Raw genomic sequence first — 15,186 nt, 5'->3', positions numbered from 1 at the left:
ACTGCAGGCAAGCAGCGCACCTAACTGCTGCTGCTGCTGCTGCTACAAGCCACTAGAATACCGTCTGTCAGACAGGTGGACGTAGGCCGAACATTCAAATAACTCGCCAGATAAATCGTTGCTTTTCCATTTAATTCATATATGAATTAATTCAAAATTGAACAGTAAATTTCAAAGTTGGAAGGCCACAAAAGGGGGACAATGTTTCAAAAATGAAACGACATATCATTGCATTAGGGATGTGGTAGGAATTGAATGCTTGAATTAAGACTGGGGAAGTACTGAGGGGAAGGGGCTGCAGGCCTTGTAGCAGGTGGGTGTGCAGAAATGTAGCTATCCAAAGCCAAACACATTACTGCAGCTTGTCACACCTGTACCTACCAAGCAGCAAAGGCCAAGATAGATCGTTATTTTACTGGCAGATTGAATACAGTGCAATGCCTCCCATATAGAGGTGAATAAGAGTAATAGTAGTAGTAGTAGTAGTAGAAGAGTTGGTCAAGTTAAATCAAGGCTAAGGAATTGGAAATGTGCAACTTGGACCAAGAAAAACTAATTACAGAGCAACGACATTTGAAAAAAGCATTCAAATCATACTTTGAAAACACTACTTGTGTATCCCAATTTCAATTCAATCTGTCTTTGGAAACCGCTTAAGAGAGTGAGTGCACCATTCTCAGAGGAACTGCAGATACTGAAATGATGCGTGGAGTGAAGTGAGCAAGCTATTTTTCCATCTCCCTGGCGAGCATCACCCACCTGTCTGCTGAGGCTCCCTCAGCAGACTGAAGCTGACTAGTACTGCGCAGCTTCTGCAGACTGTGGGCTGCCCATTGTGACACGTGGTCCCATTGTGACACGTGGTCCCATTGTTCCAGGAATAGAACACATCCAAGCATTGTGTTCTATGAATGGCATAATTCCTATCACAGTGTTCCATGGATGGAACTCATCCTATTTACTGCAGGCAAGCAGCGCACCTAGCTGCTGCTGCTGCTGCTATAAGCCACTAGAATACCGTCTGTCAGACAGGTGGACGTAGGCCGAACATTCAAATAACTCGCCAGATAAATCGTTGCTTTTCCATTTAATTCATATATGAATTAATTCAAAATTGAACAGTAAATTTCAAAGTTGGAAGGCCACAAGAGGGGGACAATGTTTCAAAAATGAAACGACATATCATTGCATGAGGGATGTGGTAGGAATTGAATGCTTGAATTAAGACTGGGGAAGTACTGAGGGGAAGGGGCTGGAGGCCTTGTAGCAGGTGGGTGTGCAGAAATGTAGCTATCCAAAGCCAAACACATTACTGCAGCTTGTCACACCTGTACCTACCAAGCAGCAAAGGCCAAGATAGATCGTTATTTTACTGACAGATTGAATACAGTGCAATGCCTCCCATATAGAGGTGAATAAGAGTAGTAGTAGTAGTAGTAGTAGAAGAGTTGGTCACGTTAAATCAAGGCTAAGGAATTGGAAATGTGCAACTTGGACCAAGAAAAACTAATTACAGAGCAACGACATTTGAAAAAAGCATTCAAATCGTGCTTTGAAAACACTACTTGTCTATCCCGATTTCAATTCAATCTGTCTTTGGAAACCGCTTAAGAGAGTGAGTGCACCATTCTCAGAGGAACTGCAGATACTGAAATGATGCGTGGAGTGAAGTGAGCAAGCTATTTTTCCATCTCCCTGGCGAGCATCGCCCACCTGTCTGCTGAGGCTCCCTCAGCAGACTGAAGCTGACTACTACTGCGCAGCTGCTACAGAATGTGGGCTGCCCATTGTGACACGTGGTCCCATTGTGACACGTGGTCCCATTGTTCCAGGAATAGAACACATCCAAGCATTGTGTTCTATGAATGGCATGATTCCTATCACAGTGTTCCATTGATGGAACACATCCTATTTACTACAGGCAAGCAGCGCACCTAGCTGCTGCTGCTGCTGCTGCTGCTACAAGCCACTAGAATACCGTCTGTCAGACAGGTGGACGTAGGCCGAACATTCAAATAACTCGCCAGATAAATCGTTGCTTTTCCATTTAATTCATATATGAATTAATTCAAAATTGAACAGTAAATTTCAAAGTTGGAAGGCCACAAGAGGGGGACAATGTTTCAAAAATGAAACGACATATCATTGCATGAGGGATGTGGTAGGAATTGAATGCTTGAATTAAGACTGGGGAAGTACTGAGGGGAAGGGGCTGCAGGCCTTGTAGCAGGTGGGTGTGCAGAAATGTAGCTATCCAAAGCCAAACACATTACTGCAGCTTGTCACACCTGTACCTACCAAGCAGCAAAGGCCAAGATAGATCGTTATTTTACTGACAGATTGAATACAGTGCAATGCCTTCCATATAGAGGTTAATAAGAGTAGGAGTAGTAGTAGTAGTAGAAGAGTTGGTCAAGTTAAATCAAGGCTAAGGAATTGGAAATGTGCAACTTGGACCAAGAAAAACTAATTACAGAGCAACGACATTTGAAAAAAGCATTCAAATCATGCTTTGAAAACACTACTTGTCTATCCCAATTTCAATTCAATCTGTCTTTGGAAACCGCTTAAGAGAGTGAGTGCACCATTCTCAGAGGAACTGCAGATACTGAAATGATGCGTGGAGTGAAGTGAGCAAGCTATTTTTCCATCTCCCTGGCGAGCATCGCCCACCTGTCTGCTGAGGCTCCCTCAGCAGACTGAAGCTGACTACTACTGGCAGCTGCTACAGACTGTGGGCTGCCCATTGTGACACGTGGTCCCATTGTGACACGTGGTCCCATTGTTCCAGGAATAGAACACATCCAAGCATTGTGTTCTATGAATGGCATGATTCCTATCACAGTGTTCCATGGATGGAACACATCCTATTTACTGCAGGCAAGCAGCGCACCTAGCTGCTGCTGCTGCTACAAGCCACTAGAATACCGTCTGTCAGACAGGTGGACGTAGGCCGAACATTCAAATAACTAGCCAGATAAATCGTTGCTTTTCCATTTAATTCATATATGAATTAATTCAAAATTGAACAGTAAATTTCAAAGTTGGAAGGCCACAAGAGGGGGACAATGTTTCAAAAATGAAACGACATATCATTGCATGAGGGATGTGGTAGGAATTGAATGCTTGAATTAAGACTGGGGAAGTACTGAGGGGAAGGGGCTGCAGGCCTTGTAGCAGGTGGGTGTGCAGAAATGTAGCTATCCAAAGCCAAACACATTACCGCAGCTTGTCATACCTGTACCTACCAAGCAGCAAAGGCCAAGATAGATCGTTATTTTACTGACAGATTGAATACAGTGCAATGCCTCCCATATAGAGGTGAATAAGAGTAGTAGTAGTATAAGTAGTAGTAGTAGTAGTAGTAGTAGTAGTAGTAGTCGTAGTAGAAGTAGAAGAGTTGGTCAAGTTAAATCAAGGCTAAGGAATTGGAAATGTGCAACTTGGACCAAGAAAAACTAATTACAGAGCAACGACATTTGAAAAAAGCATTCAAATCATGCTTTGAAAACACTACTTGTGTATCCCGATTTCAATTCAATCTGTCTTTGGAAACCGCTTAAGAGAGTGAGTGCACCATTCTCAGAGGAACTGCAGATACTGAAGTGATGCGTGGAGTGAAGTGAGCAAGCTATTTTTCCATCTCCCTGGCGAGCATCGCCCACCTGTCTGCTGAGGCTCCCTCAGCAGACTGAAGCTGACTACTACTACGCAGCTGCTACAGACTGTGGGCGGCCCATTGTGACACGTGGTCCCATTGTGACACGTGGTCCCATTGTTCCAGGAATAGAACACATCCAAGCATTGTGTTCTATGAATGGCATGATTCCTATCACAGTGTTCCATGGATAGAACACATCCTATTTACTGCAGGCAAGCAGCGCACCTAGCTGCTGCTGCTGCTGTTGCTGCTACAAACCACTAGAATACCGTCTGTCAGACAGGTGGACGTAGGCCGAACATTCAAATAACTCGCCAGATAAATCGTTGCTTTTCCATTTAATTCACATATAAATTAATTCAAAATTGAACAGTAAATTTCAAAGTTGGAAGGCCACAAGAGGGGGACAATGTTTCAAAAATGAAACGACATATCATTGCATGAGGGATGTGGTAGGAATTGAATGCTTGAATTAAGACTGGGGAAGTACTGAGGGGAAGGGGCTGCAGGCCTTGTAGCAGGTGGGTGTGCAGAAATGTAGCTATCCAAAGCCAAACACATTACCGCAGCTTGTCATACCTGTACCTACCAAGCAGCAAAGGCCAAGATAGATCGTTATTTTACTGACAAATTGAATACAGTGCAATGCCTCCCATATAGAGGTGAATAAGAATAGTAGTAGTAGTAGTAGTAGAAGAGTTGGTCAAGTTAAATCAAGGCTAAGGAATTGGAAATGTGCAACTTGGACCAAGAAAAACTAATTACAGAGCAACGACATTTGAAAAAAGCATTCAAATCATGCTTTGAAAACACTACTTGTGTATCCCGATTTCAATTCAATCTGTCTTTGGAAACCGCTTAAGAGATTGAGTGCACCATTCTCAGAGGAACTGCAAATACTGAAATGATGCATGGAGTGAAGTGAGCAAGCTATTTTTCCATCTCCCTGGCGTGCATCGCCCACCTGTCTGCTGAGGCTCCCTCAGCAGACTGAAGCTGATTACTACTGCGCAGCTGCTACAGACTGTGGGCTGCCCATTGTGACACGTAGTCCCATTGTGACACGTGATCCCATTGTTCCAGGAATAGAACACATCCAAGCATTGTGTTCTATGAATGGCATGATTCCTATCACAGTGTTCCATGGATGGAACACATCCTATTTACTGCAGGCAAGCAGCGCACCTAGCTGCTGCTGCTGCTACAAGCCACTAGAATACAGTCTGTCAGACAGGTGGACGTAGGCCGAACATTCAAATAACTAGCCAGATAAATCGTTGCTTTTCCATTTAATTCATATATGAATTAATTCAAAATTGAACAGTAAATTTCAAAGTTGGAAGGCCACAAGAGGGGGACAATGTTTCAAAAATGAAACGACATATCATTGCATGAGGGATGTGGTAGGAATTGAATGCTTGAATTAAGACTGGGGAAGTACTGAGGGGAAGGGGCTGCAGGCCTTGTAGCAGGTGGGTGTGCAGAAATGTAGCTATCCAAAGCCAAACACATTACTGCAGCTTGTCACACCTGTACCTACCAAGCAGCAAAGGCCAAGATAGATCGTTATTTTACTGACAGATTGAATACAGTGCAATGCCTCCCATATAGAGGTGAATAAGAATAGTAGTAGTAGTAGTAGTAGTAGTAGTAGAAGAGTTGGTCAAGTTAAATCAAGGCTAAGGAATTGGAAATGTGCAACTTGGACCAAGAAAAACTAATTACAGAGCAACGACATTTGAAAAAAGCTTTCAAATCATGCTTTGAAAACACTACTTGTGTATCCCATTTTCAATTCAGTCTGTCTTTGGAAACCGCTTAAGAGAGTGAGTGCACCATTCTCAGAGGAACTGCAGATACTGAAATGATGCGTGGAGTGAAGTGAGCAAGCTATTTTTCCATCTCCCTGGCGAGCATCGCCCACCTGTCTGCTGAGGCTCCCTCAGCAGACTGAAGCTGACTACTACTGCGCAGCTGCTACAGACTGTGGGCTGCCCATTGTGACACGTGGTCCCATTGTGACACGTGGTCCCATTGTTCCAGGAATAGAACACATCCAAGCATTGTGTTCTATGAATGGCATGATTCCTCTCACAGTGTTCCATGGATGGAACACATCCTATTTACTGCAGGCAAGCAGCGCACCTAGCTGCTGCTGCTGCTACAAGCCACTAGAATACCGTCTGTCAGACAGGTGGACGTAGGCCGAACATTCAAATAACTCGCCAGATAAATCGTTGCTTTTCCATTTAATTCATATATGAATTAATTCAAAATTGAACAGTAAATTTCAAAGTTGGAAGGCCACAAGAGGGGGACAATGTTTCAAAAATGAAACGACATATCATTGCATGAGGGATGTGGTAGGAATTGAATGCTTGAATTAAGACTGGGGAAGTACTGAGGGGAAGGGGCTGCAGGCCTTGTAGCAGGTGGGTGTGCAGAAATGTAGCTATCCAAAGCCAAACACATTACTGCAGCTTGTCACACCTGTACCTACCAAGCAGCAAAGGCCAAGATAGATCGTTATTTTACTGACAGATTGAATACAGTGCAATGCCTCCCATATAGAGGTGAATAAGAGTAGTAGTAGTAGTAGTAGTAGTAGTAGTAGTAGTAGTAGTAGTAGTAGTAGTAGAAGAGTTGGTCAAGTTAAATCAAGGCTATGGAATTGGAAATGTGCAACTTGGACCAAGAAAAACTAATTACAGAGCAACGACATTTGAAAAAAACATTCAAATCATGCTTTGAAAACACTACTTGTGTATCCCAATTTCAATTCAATCTGTCTTTGGAAACCGCTTAAGAGAGTGAGTGCACCATTCTCAGAGGAACTGCAGATACTGAAATGATGCGTGGAGTGAAGTGAGCAAGCTATTTTTCCATCTCCCTGGCGAGCATCGCCCACCTGTCTGCTGAGGCTCCCTCAGCAGACTTAAGCTGACTACTACTGCGCAGCTGCTACAGACTGTGGGCTGCCCATTGTGACACGTGGTCCCATTGTGACACGTGGCCCCATTGTTCCAGGAATAGAACACATTCAAGCATTGTGTTCTATGAATGGCATGATTCCTATCACAGTGTTCCATGGATGGAACACATCCTATTTACTGCAGGCAAGCAGCGCACCTACAAGCCACTAGAATACCGTCTGTCAGACAGGTGGACGTAGGCCGAACATTCAAATAACTCGCCAGATAAATCGTTGCTTTTCCATTTAATTCATATATGAATTAATTCAAAATTGAACAGTAAATTTCAAAGTTGGAAGGCCACAAGAGGGGGACAATGTTTCAAAAACGAAACGACATATCATTGCATGAGGGATGTGGTAGGAATTGAATGCTTGAATTAAGACTGGGGAAGTACTGAGGGGAAGGGGCTGCAGGCCTTGTAGCAGGTGGGTGTGCAGAAATGTAGCTATCCAAAGCCAAACACATTACTGCAGCTTGTCACACCTGTACCTATCAAGCAGCAAAGGCCAAGATAGATCGTTATTTTACTGACAGATTGAATACAGTGCAATGCCTCCCATATAGAGGTGAATAAGAGTAGTAGTAGTAGTAGTAGTAGTAGAAGAGTTGGTCAAGTTAAATCAAGGCTAAGGAATTGGAAATGTGCAACTTGGACCAAGAAAAACTAATTACAGAGCAACTACATTTGAAAAAAGCATTCAAATCATGCTTTGAAAACACTACTTGTCTATCCCGATTTCAATTCAATCTGTCTTTGGAAACCGCTTAAGAGAGTGAGTGCACCATTCTCAGAGGAACTGCAGATACTGAAATGATGTGTGGAGTGAAGTGAGCAAGCTATTTTTCCATCTCCCTGGCGAGCATCGCCCACCTGTCTGCTGAGGCTCCCTCAGCAGACTGAAGCTGACTACTACTGCGCAGCTGCTACAGACTGTGGGCTGCCCATTGTGACACGTGGTCCCATTGTGACACGTGGTCCCATTGTTCCAGGAATAGAACACATCCAAGCATTGTGTTCTATGAATGGCATGATTCCTATCACAGTGTTCCATGGATGGAACACATCCTATTTACTGCAGGCAAGCAGCGCACCTAGCTGCTGCTGCTGCTGCTGCTACAAGCCACTAGAATACCGTCTGTCAGACAGGTGGACGTAGGCCGAACATTCAAATAACTCGCCAGATAAATCGTTGCTTTTCCATTTAATTCATATATGAATTAATTCAAAATTGAACAGTAAATTTCAAAGTTGGAAGGCCACAAGAGGGGGACAATGTTTCAAAAATGAAACGACATATCATTGCATGAGGGATGTGGTAGGAATTGAATGCTTGTATTAAGACTGGGGAAGTACTGAGGGGAAGGGGCTGCAGGCCTTGTAGCAGGTGGGTGTGCAGAAATGTAGCTATCCAAAGCCAAACACATTACTTCAGCTTGTCACACCTGTACCTACCAAGCAGCAAAGGCCAAGATAGATCGTTATTTTACTGACAGATTGAATACAGTGCAATGCCTCCCATATAGAGGTGAATAAGAGTAGTAGTAGTAGTAGTAGTAGTAGTAGTAGTAGTAGAAGAGTTGGTCAAGTTAAATCAAGGCTAAGGAATTGGAAATGTGCAACTTGGACCAAGAAAAACTAATTACATAGCAACGACATTTGAAAAAAGCATTCAAATCATGCTTTGAAAACACTACTTGTTTATCCCGATTTCAATTCAATCTGTCTTTGGAAACTGCCTCAGCAGACAGGTGGGCGATGCTTGCCTGGGAGATGGAAAAATAGCTTGCTCACTTCACTCCACGCATCATTTCAGTATCTGCAGTTCCTCTGAGAATGGTGCACTCACTCTCTTAAGCGGTTTCCAAAGACAGATGAATAATGAATGTTTTGAATTTTCTCCAAAAGTAAAGTAGTTGCAGACTCATCCTTTTAGAGACTTGTTTGGGCTAATGAGAGGAGTAGAAAAACATCAAAAATTTCAGTCCTGCACGATTCTACCAAGAAATGTGTGTTCATTCAAACCGCTGGTTTTTGATATTTTGGGCCCTATTGAATAACGAATGTTTTGAATTTTCTCCAAAAGTAAAGTAGTTGCAAACTCATCCTTTTAGAAACTTGTTTGGGCAGTTGAGAGGAGTAAAAAACCATCAAAAATTTCAATCCTGCATGATTCTACCAAGAAATGTGATTCTTCATTCAAAACCTGATTTTTGCTATTGGGCTCTATTGAATAATGAATGTTTTGAATTTTCTCCAAAAGTAAAGTAGTTGCAAACTCATGCTTTTAGAGACTTGTTTGGGCTCATGAGAGGAGTAGAAAAACATCAAAAATTTCAGTCCTGCATGATTCTACCAAGAAATGTGTGTTCATTGAAACCGCTGGTTTTTGATAGTTTGGGCCCTATTGAATAATGAATGTTTTGAATTTTCTCCAAAAGTAAAGTAGTTGCAAACTCATCCTTTTAGAAACTTGTTTGGGCTGTTGAGAGGAGTAAAAAACCATCAAAAATTTCAATCCTGCATGATTCTACCAAGAAATGTGATTCTTCATTCAAAACGCTGGTTTTTGCTATTGGGCTCTATTGAATAATGAATGTTTTGAATTTTCTCCAAAAGTAAAGTAGTTGCAAACTCATCCTTTTAGAAACTTGTTTGGGCTGTTGAGAGGAGTAAAAAACCATCAAAAATTTCAATCCTGCATTATTTTACCAAGAAATGTGATTTTTCATTCAAAACCTGATTTTTGCTCTTGGGCTCTATTGAATAATGAATGTTTTGAATTTTCTCCAAAAGTAAAGTAGTTGCAAACTCATGCTTTTAGAGACTTGTTTGGGCTCATGAGAGGAGTAGAAAAACATCAAAAATTTCAGTCCTGCATGATCCCACCAAGAAATGTGTGTTTATTGAAACCGCTGGTTTTTGATAGTTTGGGCCCTATTGAATAATGAATGTTTTGAATTTTCTCCAAAAGTAAAGTAGTTGCAAACTCATCCTTTTAGAAACTTGTTTGGGCTGTTGAGAGGAGTAAAAAACCATCAAAAATTTCAATCCTGCATGATTCTACCAAGAAATGTGATTCTTCATTCAAAACCTGATTTTTGCTATTGGGCTCTATTGAATAATGAATGTTTTGAATTTTCTCCAAAAGTAAAGTAGTTGCAAACTCATCCTTTTAGAGACTTGTTTGGGCTAATGAGAGGAGTAGAAAAACATCAAAAATTTCAGTCCTGCACGATTCTACCAAGAAATGTGTGTTCATTCAAACCGCTGGTTTTTGATAGCTTGGGCCCTATTGAATAATGAATGTTTTGAATTTTCTCCAAAAGTAAAGTAGTTGCAAACTCATCCTTTTAGAAACTTGTTTGGGTTGTTGAGCGGAGTAAAAAACCATCAAAAATTTCAATCCTGCATGATTCCACCAAGAAATGTGATTCTTCATTCAAAACCTGATTTTTGCTATTGGGCTCTATTGAATAATGAATGTTTTGAATTTTCTTCAAAAGTAAAGTAGTTGCAAACTCATGCTTTTAGAGACTTGTTTGGGCTCATGAGAGGAGTAGAAAAACATCAAAAATTTCAGTCCTGCATGATTCTACCAAGAAATGTGTGTTCATTGAAACCGCTGGTTTTTGATAGTTTGGGCCCTATTGAATAATGAATGTTTTGAATTTTCTCCAAAAGTAAAGTAGTTGCAAACTCATCCTTTTAGAAACTTGTTTGGGCTGTTGAGAGGAGTAAACAACCATCAAAAATTTCAATCCTGAATTATTCTACCAAGAAATGTGATTCTTCATTCAAAACGCTGGTTTTTGCTATTGGGCTCTATTGAATAATGAATGTTTTGAGTTTTCTCCAAAAGTAAAGTAGTTGCAAACTCATCCTTTTAGAGACTTGTTTGGGCTCATGAGAGGAGTAGAAAAACATCAAAAATTTCAGTCCTGCACGATTCTACCAAGAAATGTGTGTTCATTCAAACCGCTTGTTTTTGATATTTTGGGCCCTATTGAATAATGAATGTTTTGAATTTTCTCCAAAAGTAAAGTAGTTGCAAACTCATCCTTTTAGAAACTTGTTTGGGCTGTTGAGAGGAGTAAAAAACCATCAAAAATTTCAATCCTGCATGATTCTAACAAGAAATGTGATTCTTCATTCAAAACCTGATTTTTGCTATTGGGCTCTATTGAATAATGAATGTTTTGAATTTTCTCCAAAAGTAAAGTAGTTGCAAACTCATGCTTTTAGAGACTTGTTTGGACTCATGAGAGGAGTAGAAAAACATCAAAAATTACAGTCCTGCATGATTCTACCAAGAAATGTGTGTTCATTGACACCGCTGGTTTTTGATAGTTTGGGCCCTATTGAATAATGCATGTTTTGAATTTTCTCCAAAAGTAAAGTAGTTGCAAACTCATCCTTTTAGAGACTTGTTTGGGCTAATGAGAGGAGTAGAAAAACATCAAAAATTTCAGTCCTGCACGATTCTACCAAGAAATGTGTGTTCATTGAAACCGCTGGTTTTTGATAGTTTGGGCCCTATTGAATAATGAATGTTTTGAATTTTCTCCAAAAGTAAAGTAGTTGCAAACTCATCCTTTTAGAAACTTGTTTGGGCTGTTGAGAGGAGTAAAAAACCATCAAAAATTTCAATCTTGCATGATTCTACCAAGAAATGTGATTCTTCATTCAAAAACTGATTTTTGCTATTGGGCTCTATTGAATAATGAATGTTTTGAATTTTCTCCAAAAGTAAAGTAGTTGCAAACTCATGCTTTTAGAGACTTGTTTGGGCTCATGAGAGGAGTAGAAAAACATCAAAAATTTCAGTCCTGCATGATTCTACCAAGAAATGTGTGTTCATTGACACCGCTGGTTTTTGATAGTTTGGGCCCTATTGAATAATGAATGTTTTGAATTTTCTCCAAAAGTAAAGGAGTTGCAAACTCATCCTTTTAGAAACTTGTTTGGGCTGTTGAGAGGAGTAAAAAACCATCAAAAATTTCAATCCTGCATGATTCTACCAAGAAATGTGATTCTTCATTCAAAACGCTGGTTTTTGCTATTGGGCTCTATTGAATAATGAATGTTTTGAATTTTCTCCAAAAGTAAAGTAGTTGCAAACTCATCCTTTTAGAGACTTGTTTGGGCTCATGAGAGGAGTAGAAAAACATCAAAAATTTCAGTCCTGCACGATTCTACCAAGAAATGTGTGTTCATTCAAACCGCTGGTTTTTGATATTTTGGGCCCTATTGAATAATGAATGTTTTGAATTTTCTCCAAAAGTAAAGTAGTTGCAAACTCATCCTTTTAGAAACTTGTTTGGGCTGTTGAGAGGAGTAAAAAACCATCAAAAATTTCAATCCTGCATGATTCTACCAAGAAATGTGATTCTTCATTCAAAACCTGATTTTTGCTATTGGGCTCTATTGAATAATGAATGTTTTGAATTTTCTCCAAAAGTAAAGTAGTTGCAAACTCATGCTTTTAGAGACTTGTTTGGGCTCATGAGAGGAGTAGAAAAACATCAAAAATTTCAGTCCTGCATGATTCTACCAAGAAATGTGTGTTCATTCAAACCGCTGGTTTTTGATAGTTTGGGCCCTATTGAATAATGAATGTTTTGAATTTTCTCCAAAAGTAAAGTAGTTGCAAACTCATCCTTTTAGAAACTTGTTTGGGCTGTTGAGAGCAGTAAAAAACCATCAAAAATTTAAATCCTGCATGATTCTACCAAGAAATGTGATTCTTCATTCAAAACGCTGGTTTTTGCTATTGGGCTCTATTGAATAATGAATGTTTTGAATTTTCTCCAAAAGTAAAGTAGTTGCAAACTCATCCTTTTAGAGACTTGTTTGGGCTAATGAGAGGAGTAGAAAAACATCAAAAATTTCAGTACTGCACGATTCTACCAAGAAATGTGTGTTCATTCAAACCGCTGGTTTTTGATAGTTTGGGCCCTATTGAATAATGAATGTTTTGAATTTTCTCCAAAAGTAAAGTAGTTGCAAACTCATCCTTTTAGAAACTTGTTTGGGCTGTTGAGAGGAGTAAAAAACCATCAAAAATTTCAATCCTGCATGATTCTACCAAGAAATGTGATTCTTCATTCAAAACCTGACTTTTGCTATTGGGCTCTATTGAATAATGAATGTTTTGAATTTTCTCCAAAAGTAAAGTAGTTGCAAACTCATGCTTTTAGAGACTTGTTTGGGCTCATGAGAGGAGTAGAAAAACATCAAAAATTTCAGTCCTGCATGATTCTACCAAGAAATGTGTGTTCATTGACACCGCTGGTTTTTGATAGTTTGGGCCCTATTGAATAATGAATGATTTGAATTTTCTCCAAAAGTAAAGTAGTTGCAAACTCATCCTTTTAGAAACTTGTTTGGGCTGTTGAGAGGAGTAAAAAACCATCAAAAATTTCAATCCTGCATGATTCTACCAAGAAATGTGATTCTTCATTCAAAACGCTGGTTTTTGCTATTGGGCTCTATTGAATAATGAATGTCTTGAATTTTCTCCAAAAGTAAAGTAGTTGCAAACTCATCCTTTTAGAGACTTGTTTGGGCTCATGAGAGGAGTAGAAAAACATCAAAAATTTCAGTCCTGCACGATTCTACCAAGAAATGTGTGTTCATTCAAACCGCTGGTTTTTGATATTTTGGGCCCTATTGAATAATGAATGTTTTGAATTTTCTCCAAAAGTAAAGTAGTTGCAAACTCATCCTTTTAGAAACTTGTTTGGGCTGTTGAGAGGAGTAAAAAACCAACAAAAATTTCAATCCTGCATGATTCTACCAAGAAATGTGATTCTTCATTCAAAACCTGATTTTTGCTCTTGGGCTCTATTGAATAATGAATGTTTTGAATTTTCTCCAAAAGTAAAGTAGTTGCAAACTCATGCTTTTAGAGACTTGTTTGGGCTCATGAGAGGAGTAGAAAAACATCAAAAATTTCAGTCCTGCATGATTCTACCAAGAAATGTGTGTTCATTGAAACCGCTGGTTTTTGATCGTTTGGGCCCTATTGAATAATGAATGTTTTGAATTTTCTCCAAAAGTAAAGTAGTTGCAAACTCATGCTTTTAGAGACTTGTTTGGGCTCATGAGAGTAGACAACCATCAGAAATTTCAGTCCTGCATGATTCTACCAAGAAATGTGTGTTCATTGAAACTGCTGGTTTTTGATAGTTTGGGCCCTATTGAATAATGAATGTTTTGAATTTTCTCCAAAAATAAAATAGTTGCAAACTCATCCTTTTAGAAACTTGTTTGGGCTGTTGAGAGGAGTAAAAAACCATCAAAAATTTCAATCCTGCATGATTCTACCAAGAAATGTGATTCTTCATTCAAAACGCTGGTTTTTGTTATTGGGCTCTGTTGAATAATGAATGTTTTGAATTTTCTCCAAAAGTAAAGTAGTTGCAAACTCATCCTTTTAGAGACTTGTTTGGGCTCATGAGAGAAGTAGAAAAACATCAAAAATTTCAGTCCTGCACGATTCTACCAAGAAATGTGTGTTCATTCAAACCGCTGGTTTTTGATATTTTGGGCCCTATTGAATAATGAATGTTTTGAATTTTCTCCAAAAGTAAAGTAGTTGCAAACTCATCCTATTAGAAACTTGTTTGGGCTGTAGAGAGGAGTAAAAAACCATCAAAAATTTCAATCCTGCATGATTTTACCAAGAAATGTGATTCTTCATTCAAAACCTGATTTTTGCTATTGGGCTCTATTGAATAATGAATGTTTTGAATTTTCTCCAAAATAAAGTAGTTGCAAACTCATGCTTTTAGAGACTTGTTTGGGCTCATGAGAGGAGTAGAAAAACATCAAAAATTTCAGTCCTGCATGATCCCACCAAGAAATGTGTGTTTATTGAAACCACTGGTTTTTGATAGTTTGGGCCCTATTGAATAATGAATGTTTTGAATTTTCTCCAAAAATAAAGTAGTTGCAAACTCATCCTTTTAGAAACTTGTTTGGGCTGTTGAGAGGAGTAAAAAACCATCAAAAATTTCAATCCTGCATGATTCTACCAAGAAATGTGATTCTTCATTCAAAACGCAGGTTTTTGCTATTGGGCTCTATTGAATAATGAATGTTTTGAATTTTCTCCAAAAGTAAAGTAGTTGCAAACTCATCCTTTTAGAGACTTGTTTGGGCTCATGAGAGGAGTAGAAAAACATCAAAAATTTCAGTCCTGCACGATTCTACCAAGAAATGTGTGTTCATTCAAACCGCTGGTTTTTGATAATTTGGGCCCTATTGAATAATGAATGTTTTGAATTTTCTCCAAAAGTAAAGTAGTTGCAAACTCATCCTTTTTGAAACTTGTTTGGGCTGTTGAGAGGAGTAAAAAACCATCAAAAATTTCAATCCTGCATGATTCTACCAAGAAATGTGATTCTTCATTCAAAACCTGATTTTTGCTATTGGGCTCTATTGAATAATGAATGTTTTGAATTTTCTTCAAAAGTAAAGTAGTTGCAAACTCATGCTTTTAGAGACTTGTTTGGGCTCATGAGAGGAGTAGAAAAACATCAAAAATT

The sequence above is a fragment of the Dendrobates tinctorius genome, unplaced genomic scaffold, assembly GCF_039654945.1.
Source record: "Dendrobates tinctorius isolate UK_male_01 unplaced genomic scaffold, ASM3965494v1 ptg000125l, whole genome shotgun sequence".
In the NCBI taxonomy this organism is placed as follows: Eukaryota; Metazoa; Chordata; class Amphibia; order Anura; family Dendrobatidae; genus Dendrobates; species Dendrobates tinctorius.
The sequence above is the reverse complement of the archived record's forward strand: the minus strand, read 5'-3'. Positions refer to the sequence as shown.